The 11,738-nt window shown below is 42.4% G+C and overlaps 1 protein-coding gene across 1 annotated transcript in view; it reads left to right on the forward strand.

Annotated features, from left to right (window-relative positions):
- Window positions 1-696: 696 nt before the first annotated feature.
- The window catches only part of ngfa (nerve growth factor a (beta polypeptide)), a 36,894-nt gene continuing 25,852 nt past the window's right edge, over window positions 697-11,738 (forward strand). The window contains exon 1 of the mRNA XM_077018842.1: window positions 697-907. The gene's annotated coding sequence lies outside the window, so the exon portion shown is untranslated. The remainder of the gene's footprint in view (window positions 908-11,738) is intronic.

Genomic DNA, 11,738 nt, shown 5'->3' on the forward strand with positions numbered 1-11,738 from the left:
CTGGTCCAACTACACCTGTCATCAAACTAGAGCTCTCTATAGCACTGGTCCAGCTACACCTGTCATCAAACTAGAGCTCTCTATAGCACTGGTCCAGCTACACCTGTCATCAAACTACAGCTCTCTACAGCACTGGTCCAGCTACACCTGTCATCAAACTACATCTCTCTCCACACTGGTCTAGCTACACCTGTCATCAAACTACAGCTCTCTACAGCCCTGGTCCAGCTATACCTGCCATCAAACTACAGCTCTCTCCACACTGGTCTAGCTACACCTGTCATCAAACTACAGCTCTCTACAGCCCTGGTCCAGCTACAACTGTCATCAAACTACAGCTCTCTACTGGACTGGTGTATGGTGGGGTGTTGCTGCTTGGATGAGTTTGTTTATCTGGAGTACCTTTGCATATAAGTCCAAATTAACCAATAAAGATCCTTGAAGTACCATAATCAAAGCAGGTGTAATGATCATGAACTTTCTGTGTGAAATGTCAAGTGTTCCAATCCCATGAATCATCTCTAGCAAGTTTAACCACAACACGGTTGTGCTCTGCTTCGCTGCCCTCAGCTCCGCACCACTGAGTTGCAGCCTGGAGAACAGGAGAGGAAGGAGGGGCCGGAGAACAGGCGGCGAAGTGGAAGGCACTAGGACCCTGTTGGCTTCCACTGTGGATGAGGGAAAAACTCTGGGACTGAAACTTTCTGAACAATCAATTTTCCTAAAGAGAGAGAGAGGGAGTACAGAGGGTGAGTGGCACACCAGCCTGGATACTCATCTTTGAAAGAGTCAAGAGGTTTGGGCTTTTGGAGGATAAAAGCTGTGGGAGATCTGGACTATCATTAACTTTGGCTTTGGAGCTGTTTTTTCCCTGCACATTTGAGGAAGAGTGGTGGAGAGGTGTAAGGTAAGCACAGGGTGCTGCAGTGGGACCAGATTACATGTGTGTGTGTGTGTGTGTGTGTGTGTGTGTGTGTGTGTGTGTGTGTGTGTGTGTGTGTGTGTGTGTGTGTGTGTGTGTGTTGGAAAGGTTGAGGTTCCTCTCATTACCTGTCACCTAGCAAAATGGACATGCTTCCTCTGATCTCATCCCATGTGAATTAATAAGCAAGACCTGAGATGCTTCTGTCAGGAGTGTAAAGATTTAACTATGCAGAATGAACTAGGGGGGAGGAAAGACAATTTGAAAAGTATTGAGATATAATTTGAATAAAATTTTGGTGCAAAACTAAAATAGTCTGTGATCTAATGAAGACCCTCTTAGGTATTTAGTGCTACTATGTTTGTATAAGACAGAGTGCGAGATGATTGTAGACTGGGGGCTGCTATATGTGTATGTGTGTGTGTGGGGGGTGTATTGGGGGTGTGACTGGTGAATGGCTGCTGTTCACACAGTAGAGAGATGGTCTACCAGGTGAAGCAGGATCTTCTCAAGCCTTTGAGAGAAATTTCTCATCCTTCACATCTCCCAGGAGATTGAGTGGGGGGGGGGGGGGGGGGGTGTCCTTCAGCCCCCCCACCACCTCCCTTCCAACAACCACCCCCCACCTTTTGTCAACCGTCTGGAGCGCCATCTTTCAGACTTCTCTTTTCTTCTCTTCTCTTTTCTTCTCTTCTCTTCTCGTCTCTTCTCTCCTGTCTCTCACTCCATCTCTCCAGCGACCCGCTCATGTTACACAAACAGAGAGGGCTTGCTAGGGTTGCCTTGTTCCTCCCAGACATGGAACATGTTACAGACGTTTATCATTTTCACGTGGGCGGGGACGATGGTCAGGCCTGGTGGCCGTCGCACGAGCACGGTGCAGTGACGGAGCCAGAAGACCCACAGACACGTCATCTCTCACACAAGTCAAGTCAAACTGTATGAAATCAGCACTAGTGAACAGGCAAAAAAAAAAAAAAACACAGAGAAGAACTCTGCGAACATCTGTAACAAATAAGGCGTCACTACACTATGAGCATGGGTTACTGCAGTGTTCAAGGGAAAGAAAAACTTGTAAAAACTGGTGACGTTGTCTTTTTTCCTTTCACTTTCACACATTTAAATTATTTCTAATGGTATGTGTGTAAGGAGGTGTGTACGTGGTGTATAATGTGTGTTGACGCTCTCTTATAACACACAACTCGGATGAACCCAGCACACAGGCAAAGCCAGTATGCGCTCTTCAAATTCCCCAGATGCCCTTGTGTGTTCGGCCAGATGGACAGTGCTATTTTCCTCTTATACAATGATGTCTGCTATTATTATTCATGAGGTGTCTCAGGTTTCCCATTGGGCCTGAATTAAAGGTTTCTCTCTGTAGCTATGTGATCAGGCAGCATAGCACACTGTAGCGGTAATGAGAGGTAATGAGGTCCTAATGAAGGCAGGTGGGATACAGCCAGAGGCTCACGGGAGTTGAAGTGGTTACACTAGCCGATTCTAAACCTGATTTAGCAGCCCGCACATTTTGAAACAGGGACATACGATTGCTTGAAGACTTCATGGCGTTATATGTACCGTCGTGTGAATGGATTACTGTTAAACCTTATGCGGTTTGTGTTGTACTTTCAAAGTGCAGAGTACATGCATGAGTGTGTGTGTGTGTGTGTGTGTGTGTGTGAGAGAGAGAGAGAGAGAGAGAGAGAGAGAGAGAGAGAGAGAGAGAGAGTTTGTGCAGGTTGGGGGGGTGACAGAACAATATTCAGTAGACTATAACTTTATACTATGATGTTTCACTTGGTGACAGAGTTTCAGTGACAATTTGTAGATGGAGCGCCATCTTTCAGACTTCTCTGTTGTAAAACTGCATAACCACCAGCAAATTATCTGTTTTTATAACACAGAACTAAATTGTCATACTTTAATTCACTGGAAATAGCACAGGAATATATCCGGTAACACAGAAACCAGTGTTTGTGTTCCCTAAAGCATAATAGCAGAGGGATCATCGTAAAATGTTATTTCTCTGACATCCTCAGGAAAAAGGGATGTTCACCTGTAGGAACATTTGACAGACGCAGACCCTCTAGAGTGCAATTCAAGTTGCTTCTGATGTAAAGTTCGTGTAGTTTGGAGTGTTCAGAGGCTAATGTATTTGTGGTGTAATTGTGTTATAGTTGTTTGTCGTGTAAGTGTGGCGTACCTGTGGTGTGCTTGTGGAGTATTGGTGGGGTAGTTTGCTGTAGTTGTGGTGTGCTTGTGCGTTTTATAGCCTCTTGGCTCTGGTAGTCCCAGTTTGTGCGTTTTTACACTTGTTTGGGTTTGTTTCTTGAGAGCTCTGTTTACGACAAGCTCTGTGGTGTTTGTGCAGGAGGAACTGACCTGACGGAGCTTGTGTCAGAGACGATTTATTAATCCTCCTGGGGTTACGCAGAAGCCATGAAGCCATGAACACTCAGATACTCACAAACACTAACAGATACTCACAAACACTCACGGATGTGTTACTGCTTTGAAGTTCACTTCTGGATCTGCATAGGTGGAGCTCAAAGATAATGGCATCTATAACATAATAACGGTTTCTATAATATACGAAACTATCTTGTTTCTGTCAGTCTTGTCCCACTATGTTACAGTATAAGTTTGTCAACTAATAATTGTCCAATGAAACAGATATATTTGTTAGGTGCGCTGAATCAGAACTGTTTGGTTTATTTGCTGATTAAATGTTTGAAATATTTTTATAATGTAACAGATTTGGTGCACTGTAGCTGCCCGCAAAGCTGTCCGCGCCAACCTTGTCATTCTGTACCACTGAATCTCATAAGTACCAGTGCACTGAAAATGTTTATTCTAATTCTAATGGAAATAGAAAACAATAAAAATAATGAGAATATGATACAGCACCACCTTTCAACAGAATAAACATTAATGAAATAACATTATGATGAAGCTTGAATGCACTGTCCACCAGCTACATAAAAAGGGCCTTTACAAAAACGTGACATTAATTGAGATTTAAATGCATTTTCAGAAATAAACCATGTAACAATCAGATTTCAGCATGCATCTCCTTTTCCCCTAAACAAGCCTGCTTAAATGCCTCGCACTCAGTGAACACCAGGCTCTCTGGAGGTCTGATAAGACTGAGCAGTTTATCACACTCAGCACACACGTTACGCGAGTGTAAGTAAATAATCTCACAAAGCATAATACACACATGTCTACACACTTTCAATGGTCCACTCACAGCAAGCAGACTGAACTGATTTTGGCCTACAATGGTGGCTTTTTCCTGTTCAGAAGTATAAAATATGTGTTTTCATGCTTACAATGGTGCTCAGAGACTCTATTCCAGGCGTATGTGTTCCCTTGGTTGAGCTAATACAGTTTTTATTGGGAGATGTAGTCAGATTAAAGACATTCCCTCTACGTGTGGGTGTTTGAATGAATGTGGTCGTGTTCATCTCTGACTGCCAAATCCCTGAGACAAACCACACATGCGGTTTACCAGTCAGCTGCTCAGGGCTGCGTTCAGACCCGGCTCTGGCTCGGGCGATTCGGCCGCACGGACGCGACCAGCGGCACATTCCCGCAGCGTTCCCGCCACTGAATTCACAGCGCATCAAAGTCTTTCATATACAAGTAGGTTACTGTGATTAATGGCTCCTCTTTCGGGCAGGGATCAGTGTTGGAATAACATCACTGTGTTTACCCAGCACGTGTTCTTTGTCTGCGCTAATTCCAGCAAAGACTCGCCACACAGTCCTCCTTCTCATCTCGTCCTCTTTTGTCCTCCCGTGGTGAGATGACGTTTTGCAGTGCTTGCCTCTACTTGAGGTTTTCTGCAGACGCACATGTGACTGACATGCAAACGCACCTGAATTTAAGCTTGCCACGCCACTTTCCCTGGTGGGTCCTGTCTGTGTTACTGCTCTGACAGATTGTTTTGGCAAGTGGACGGGTAGACATGTACTTTCATGTGCAAGAATGGTGGAGACATTTGTTGGAGTGTTTTTCACCTGTCTGGTTTCTAGTTTCTGTGCTCTTTGGGATGAAACAGCAGTGGGAGGCAATCACTAGATTATTCACATTAAATAAACCTCAAGGCCTTTTCAATAGTGACATCATAACACAGAATGACATTCAAACATCCTTTTGTGGGAAGATGATTACTGATGGTTTAGCCTAATAGTTCTGAACGTGACAGTGTGTCCCCGAGGTCACACCAGACTATATAATGCACCAAAGTTACGTATAATACATTGCAAAATAATGCTCTTCAGAGCCCAACATGCTTGCATTCTGCCTTTTTATGAAAATATGTGCTCCTGAATATGTGTGTGTGAGGAGGGCCACTGAAGATTGTGATAGTGGTACAAAGCTGGTAACTGGGGAGGAATACACGAAAAGTGCGGAAACACTACTCGAATTCAGGGAGCCATATCATTACCTTCTTTCTACAAGAAGAGTAAAATGTACTAAATGAACTGCGCAAGACACAACCTCACTTTGGAAGCTTGGAACCAGCAGATGGATTTGCAATTCCCTTTATGTTGCTATAAGAATCATTTTGGAGGTTGTTATTAACATAATGAATTGTTCATCTGCTATGATGTGTCATCTATAGTCTCGTGTCAGATATGAGTGGCGGAAGCGTGAGTTGCACAGAGAGAGGAGAAACGACTTGTTAATGGTCACACTACCTCAAACTGTCAGGAGCTGGACTACCTGGAATATTATGAAGTAATAATGAGCCAGTTGTTTAAGACCTAATTCTATCATTCAGAAGGAGAATTAACTAAAATATAATATCATCATACCAGAATTCATTTTCACAATTCATATAGAAGTTACATAGAAGTATGTTGTAAAAACTATGGAAAATCAGTGATCTAAATGAGATGCAGTAGTGACATTTTTTAAGTATGTCAAAGCGATACCACTGGATTTTATTTAATACTATGGTCTACATCTAACTGTTATAAGAAACACATAGCTGGTCAGTTTTCTAGACATCCTAAAGAAACATTCTACCCAGATGTGCTCAGCAAAGTACAGTGGAATGTAATTTACTACAATAATTCCACATCACTATATTGGCCCCAATAAACAACTGCCTTTGTCGGGCCGTGCGAGCTGGTCGTGACTTCTATCAGTACGTGTGTGGCTGTTACACGCGTAGCCCCCCTGTCAACCCAGTCCGTATGAAGGACGTTCGCAGCTGCAAAGTCTGCACGCCTGAACGCACCATTACCCCTTTATACTTTGTTGTCATAATACTCAGCGGAAAGATTTAGCTTTCCTCACACACCTCCACATGCTATCATCAGGTCCTGGTGATTAGTGGACCATGTCGTTTTCCGTGGTGATGGGCCTGAGGGAAAGGTGTTAGTCATGCCGAGGGAGCGTGGCTAGGCCCACCCACTACATGGTGGGAAAGTCTAGCCGTGACGCTGATTATAATGGCACAGAAACGCTGATCTACGCGCTGATCGAAGACAGTTCCGCATTTCTTTGAGACGTTAAATTGTCAAAATGCTTCAAATCATTTGTGTTTCTTTTACAAACCCTGGTGCTGTTGTGTAGTTTCTCTGTTCTCGGGGCATCTGAACCTGCACATTTTAATAAAGCAAGAAGTTTTATTTTAGCTGTAATGTTGCATTGAGTTTTATTTTGACACATATGCTTTTGACAAACGCCTTGCCAGCCTCACGATTTTGTTTTCCCATAAGTCACTGAATACACACCCAAAAAGGACCGAATTTATGAGTAGTCATTAAAGTTATTTTTTTAAATAGCAAATTCAACTTTCAGTAGTCAAATTAGCTGCTCATTAACATTATCAAATGTAAAGCATCAGCAAAATTTAAGCATTTCTGCTGAACTGCACACGCTTTTCCTCCTACAACATAACGAGTGGAGCAGGCAACATTTGGCTCTCATTTTCTTTGTTAGTGCTCTACTGGACCTAACAGGGCTAAAGTTGGCAAATGTTACAACCAATTTTATCATAAATACATGGATGTCTTACATAGCACTTTTCCTACTAAAACGTTGTGTGTTACGGTTTTCTCGAACACTATGTTCAAGAATCCTTTAGTAAACACTACCAGTGTGCTCATGGAAAAGTATGTCGCATCTATCAATACATGTGTTATTTATTTCTTAAGTGCGTGTTATGTTGCTAATTTGTAATGTAAACTAGTTAAAATGCTGTTGCTCATTGTCCTGGAAGTCGCGACCAAAGCTACCCATGAAACGTGAAACTCGCTTCCATGCAAACACAATCTGGTTTGTGGAAAAGCTCTGCATCGAAGTTTCTTTTGCTTGTCAGATTAGTTATTCATGCTAAGAGTGTGGACAGCTTGCTCACGTTTAAAACGGTGTTAGTGAGTAAAGACAGCCGCAGTGAAAGATGTTAAACACATCGCCATGGAGGGCAACAGGTACATACGGCCTCCGAACACACGCCTTTCGTCTCTGGCAGCTGGCCGGAAAAATGACATTCCCACCGAGGGAGATGCAGAGTGGCGTTGGCCAGGCTGGAGCCGGGTGTCATGGCGACACTGCTGAATGTCAAGGTCAATAAGTTCCACAATCAAAAGAGGAAAAAAATGTGGTGGCTCCAAAATTCAAGGTTTTTCCTCCCACGTTCATCCTGAACATTAAAAAAAACAACAACTGTGAGACTATTCGACGTGACCAAGTCGTGTAGAGCCTAGCTGTTTCTGGGTCAGACCCCTCTCTGGCCCTGATGCCTGTTTGGTACGCTTCATTATAAGGACGTTAACACACTCTCCGGCTTCACGGGCCATTGATTCGCAGCAGCCCTCTGGGGACGGGCATGTTTCTACAGGCCACGGCGTACTTAACCCAGAAGAGCCGTGTGTGTTAGGGCGGATGAGTATAGTGTCCTGTAACTCCCCTCTCTCATCGGGCCTCTGGGGGATTTATAAGACATTCGCTGTAATATTACTGTCTCCTCGATTTTGATTGGTGAATCCAGCTGGTCTTTCGTTTAATAGAGTAAACAAGTAATAAAGTAGAATTGAGTAGGTCAATTACATAATTTGTAATGCGGAAATGCCATTGTTGACATTTACCATGTATTGCCATCAATATATGAAAAAAATTGGAGGGTAGAGGATGGTAGTGTAGTAGCTACACTAGCTATTACAAACCCGGTGACAGGATAAGTAATTCTGTCAAAGAATTATTTGTTTAAGTTAGTCCACAATAACAGGTCATCTCATCTTCACAAAGACTACTTTTTAAAAAATATATAAATTTTAATTATAATTTTAATAAATAATTTGAATCATGCAAATCATATACCCAAAGGCAAATGTAAAAGTAAAATTGTCCATTTGTAGATGGCAACTACTTAAATATCCTAGATTTAAAGTGTATTAGCAGCAATATTTTAAGTTTTTGGATGCTGCTAAACCATCCACTTTAATTTCACTGCATTCTGCATGAGCTGGCATAATCTCACAGATTACACAGATTAGCTATGTTTACAGTGGCATCAAATAACTAAACGAAAATTATGTGTCATTTGTTTGGGAAGACGTGATATCTTGTGGGCCAAAAGCAGTTCTACCAGGTACATGCACAGGAGTAGTGAGGCCCTCTGGCCCTACCCCCTGGGAAATAACAGCCACAGAACACGCTTCCTCGCATGCATGGCTATAAGCAGTTAAAGCATTTTTAAACATTGTGAAATCTCTTTCTCTGTTACAGCAAATGTAGCCTGAGGCAGGAGATACACGCATGCTCAGAAGTGCTGTAGTTCAAGAGGAAGAGGATTGTTTGATAGCCAGTTTAATGAGGAACCAAAGGTTTAATGTTCCCAAAGGTGGTGTGCTGGCATTGGACATGGGACTGAAATCAGTGCTGTGTCAATTGTGATAAGCAGAAGTGACTCACCGCATTTGTTCCTGCTGACCAGGGAATGGTTATGCAATTACAATATTTCAGCACATTAATCTGACTAAGACTGACTATACTTCAGGGACGCTTGCACTGCACGTCCTACCCAAACTGCAGCTCTTGTGCTGTGTCTACCATCTGCTTTTTTTGTTAGACGGAAACATCTCGATGATCTTAGCAGCTAAGCCATCCAGGACATCCTGACTATGTACGAGAAAGATCTGGTTGCCCAATGAACCATGAAAAATGGCATAAAATAAATGAAGTGATCTCTGTGATTGCCAGATTGTGTAATATTGGTCAGAGAATAAGCACGCAGGGACTATGCAAGGAGGTCAAAGGTAAAAGGTAATAGGTGAAGGGTTTCTGCTTCTCGGGGTGTTCCTGCACATGGCACTTGATGATAATGAGCATATGATAATGATACTGGTGTTTATTTGAACTTTTTTGGTTTCAGACGTTTAGTCTATATGTTGCGCTTGGAAGTGCATTGTGTGCCTTCTACCCTGATCACCCTGAAAGGTTTCTGCAAAGATTTTTACAGAGAGACACAGAGAATCAAATTTTTTCCTCTGTTATTTTGACTGTTCCTGACACACTCAGTAAAGTACTTACGAATTCATGCAGTTGCAAAATGTGTTTTTATCTTCGTATCATGATATCTTACCGTGGACATGCACAAATGGAGCTGCACTGTTGCATCTCTGCACCCCTCAGATGCTGCCTGGGCTCTTGTGGTCTGGTTTAAATGGTGTCATAAACTTGTATCATACGTCCTATGGTGGATAGCATTTCACCACATTCTAGTTGGATGGGGAACTGGTTGGTGGTGGGGGGGGGGGGGGGTGGCTTGGGGGAGGGGGGTATGAATAATGTCCTCCCCTCCGGCTGGGCACTTAGAGACCAATGAGCCGAAACATCTGTTTATTAATTTCTTTCTGCAGTGTGGTAGTTCAGTGCGAACACAGCGTGTACCACAAACCCAACAGAAACACTATCTGTCTATGTATCGAAGTATGTATGTATGTATGTATGTATGTATGTATGTATGTATGTATCTATCTATCTATCTATCTATATATCTATCTATCTATCAACCAGTCAATCACTCTAAATACCATATAATTCTGTATGTCTTGTATTGGATGGTGAAATTAGCCAGTGAAAGGATCCATTCCTGTGTTTTATGGTTTGGTGGTGATGGTTCCATGGTTCTATCCTTCTATCCCAACTGGCACAGTGGTTCAGACTCCTGGCATTCTGTCACACCGCCTTTAATTCCCAGTTCCCTTCTATGATGTACATAAAAAAGGCTTAAGTCTATGTATTGTGTGGTGTTTGGCAGTTTATTTAGCACTGTTGTTCAGCACTGTTAACATCGTTTAACATGATGCTTAACCATCAAGACTCTCACTCACCATGGCACAATGGGCAGGACGTTTGTGCAATTACAACTGAATAGGGTAATTGCACCAGACAAACCAGACCAAAATAACTTGTAAACTATTTATTCTTTTTGTTGAAAGTACATGTACAGGGCTTTGAGAATGCTGATCAGAATCACAATGTGGCCTGAGAATAATAAGCATGGGTAGTTCGTACATGCTGCTACACGGAGAGACTCGAATTCAAGAACATTTCATTTTATGCTCTGTTTCTTTAGATTTAAGAAACACACATGCACACACAAAACAGAAACTAAATGGTTTGTATATGTGGAATTTTCTAGTTTTTTATAGTATGGGAGACATAGTTCATTTCTCATTACCTGCTTCATGCTTCATTTAGAGACAGACTAAACTACAACAAACCTTGAAACGTGTTTTTAGAAATGGACGCTTTGGTTTCCAAAAATTCCGGGAGCTCTTATGAGCAGTAACAGAAAATTTGTCTGTCACTATGCTGGGTGTTTTCGAACATCTGCAATATTCACTGATGAACATTTGTCCACTTTTCCTACATTTAAGTGTGGTGTTTACTGCATATATTCAACATGATTTACATGGGCTGAATTGTGTGTGTGTGTATGTGTATGTATGTGTGTGTATATATATGTGTGTGTGTGTGTGTGTGCGTGCGTGTGTGTGGTGTGTGTGTGTGTGTGTGTGTGTGTGTGTGTGCACATTTGTGGGCGTCTGTGTACATTGTGTCAAGCTTTACTGTCTTCTTTCATGAGGGACCTGGTTCTGACCGAAGGCCAGGTGTTAGCTGGAGGCTTTAATGTACAGTTACACTGTAAATCCACTTGTAAATACTGTCTGTGTAAACATTTATTAATCCAGCATGAAACGGATATATATGCATTTACATATATAAACACACACACACACAAACTATCCAGACATCACCTGTCCCCCGCCCAGGAAAAAAAAAGTCATTCATGAAAGAAAACTGGATACACAACAGAACAGTGCGGAGGACGAGACTCATTACTGTCAGTCAATGAGCGTGTGCACACACGGTGTGAGAGCTGCCGGCCCACGGGGCCACCACGCCTCAGAGAGGGCTGGATATGTACGCTGCTCTAGGACGCTCGGGCACGGCCTCTCCCATCCGCACACCCAGCCAGCACATCAGTCTTCTCCTGAAGTCATTCCTGCCATGTTTTCTGCTTCGGAATGGTTTGATTATTTTCTTTGATACTTTGATCCAGCTAGATTACATGCATAAAATGGCCAGACACTATAAATTTGTCTGTAAAGCCATTACATATTACATTTAATCTGTTGCTTTGGTGAACTGTTTACATGTAATAGCACAATTACACCACAAGAAGATTATAGGGAATATCCCAATATAAGATATAACTGCTATATATCTATTGTAGATAGTAAATAGTACATACATAACATACATAAAAGACTCTGACAACTTGTTGCTT

The sequence above is a fragment of the Brachyhypopomus gauderio genome, chromosome 10 (assembly GCF_052324685.1).
Source record: "Brachyhypopomus gauderio isolate BG-103 chromosome 10, BGAUD_0.2, whole genome shotgun sequence".
In the NCBI taxonomy this organism is placed as follows: domain Eukaryota; kingdom Metazoa; phylum Chordata; class Actinopteri; order Gymnotiformes; family Hypopomidae; genus Brachyhypopomus; species Brachyhypopomus gauderio.